This window comes from Gossypium hirsutum, chromosome D06 (assembly GCF_007990345.1).
Source record: "Gossypium hirsutum isolate 1008001.06 chromosome D06, Gossypium_hirsutum_v2.1, whole genome shotgun sequence".
NCBI classification, from domain to species: Eukaryota; Viridiplantae; Streptophyta; class Magnoliopsida; order Malvales; family Malvaceae; genus Gossypium; species Gossypium hirsutum.
The window spans coordinates 57,652,243-57,654,278 of NC_053442.1; the positions used below are offsets into that span (position 1 = coordinate 57,652,243).

General features: G+C 36.1%; 1 pseudogene; it reads left to right on the plus strand.

Annotated features, from left to right (window-relative positions):
* Positions 1-1,686, plus strand: LOC107910063 (1-aminocyclopropane-1-carboxylate oxidase-like; annotated as a pseudogene).
* The last annotated feature ends 350 nt before the right edge of the window (positions 1,687-2,036 follow it).

Here is a 2,036-nt window from a genome sequence, read left to right on the forward strand (position 1 = left end):
TGACATTAAATCGTGATGAAATTATTTTTTATTTAATTCTATTTTTTTATTTATAATATTTAAATTCGAGACTAAAAAATTATAAACCTGATCTTTACAATTCGACTGAACAAGCTTAAATAATAATAATAGTAATTCACATGGTGAAGATGAAAGTAACTAAAAATTATCCAAATAATTAAACACTTGCAGAAGATGAGGTATCAGTGTTCCATTTCTTAGCTTTATTTATTCTCCTGTTTTGCCTCTCATTTTGTGCCTATAAATTGCACCTTCCCATAATCCCATTTCACACACCTTGAGACCAAACACAAACATATTACTGCTCACTATAACCTAATAATGGAGTTAGTGAAAGAGAAAACAAAAATGGAGGTAGCTTTCCCTGTTATTGACTTGTCCAAAATCAATGGTGAGGAGAGAGGAGCCACCATGGACATGATCAAAGATGCTTGTGAGAATTGGGGTTTCTTTGAGGTACTAAATGAAACTTGGAATATCAGTTCATTAGTTGTTGTTAATAATGCTTCTCTGAAATTTTACTGTATTTTTTTTCTTTGAAAAGCTGATGAACCATGGAATATCTCATGAACTGATGGACACTGTGGAGAAACTAACAAAGGATCACTACAAAAAGTGCTTGGAGGAAAGGTTCAAAGAAATGGTGACAAGTAAAGGTCTTGAAGTTGCTTAATCTGAGATCACTGACATGCTTTGGGAAAGCACTTTCTTCTTGCGTCAGTTGCCTGAATCAAACCTTTATGAAATTCCTGATCTTGAAGATGATTACAGGTCAGTCAAAGTTACTAGCTCTACTTTTTTTTTCTTCACTTTTTATGTTTTTCAAGTTCTAAAATTACTTTGATACCAGGAAGGTGATGAAGCAATTTGCAGTGGAGTTAAAGAAGCTGGCTGAGAAACTTTTGGACATACTGTGTGAGAATCTTGGGTTGGAACAAGGTTACCTGAAAAAAGTGTTATATGGTTCCAAATGGCCAAATTTTGGTACCAAAGTCAACAACTACCCTCCATGCCCTAAACCAGACCTAATCAAAGGGCTAAGGGCTCACACTGATGCTGGTGGAATCATATTACTCGTTTAAGATGACAAGGTCAGTGGGCTTCAACTCCTCAAGGATGACCAATGGATTGATGTCCCTCCATTAAAACACTCCATTATCACCAACCTTGGTGACCAACTAGAGGTGATCACCAATGGCAAGTACAAGAGTGTGATGCACCGTGTGCTGGCTCAAACAGATGGGACCCGAATGTCCATTGCTTCCTTTTACAACCCTGGAACTGATGATGTTATATATCCAACACCTGCTTTGGTGGACAAAGAAGTTGAGAAACTCATTGCAGACCCGAAATTCATGTTCGAGGACTACATGAAGGTTTATCCCGCCTTGAAGTTCGAAGACAAGGAGCCGAGGTTCGAAGCCATGAAGATCATGGAATCCACCATTAGCTTCGGTCCTGTCGCAACTGTTTGAATCACCCATTTCGATGAATGGCTTTAATATATAGTTTGTTTTTGTTGATAAACTAAGTCTGATAAATGCCCTAATGGATCCATCCTGTTAAATTATGGGAGCTTTGAAGTTTGACTAAGCTACTAAGAGTTCCACTATGAACCCTGATAGTGGTTTATATATATGATACTAATAAATTTCCCTAAAATCATTTTACAGACTATAAGTAGCAATAACTAACTACTGCAATTGCCCCATTTAACTAAGTTTTACTAAATGCATCAAAGTATCTGAAAATAAATATTAAAAAAATTGGATAAAATGTCTTGGTTAAGTATTTTAATCAACAGGTTGATTCAACAAATTCTTGCAGGTACCAAATCTGACAAACCACATTATTTCCCTCCTGCTACACCTCGTTGACAGATTAGAACAGTTCACTATCATATACAATTCCTCACTTAAGATTCTTTATGGAAATTCTCTACAACTTGCTTGACACATGGATGAGGTACTAACCTCCATATTCTATTTGAGATGAACTCATGAATAGTAACTCAA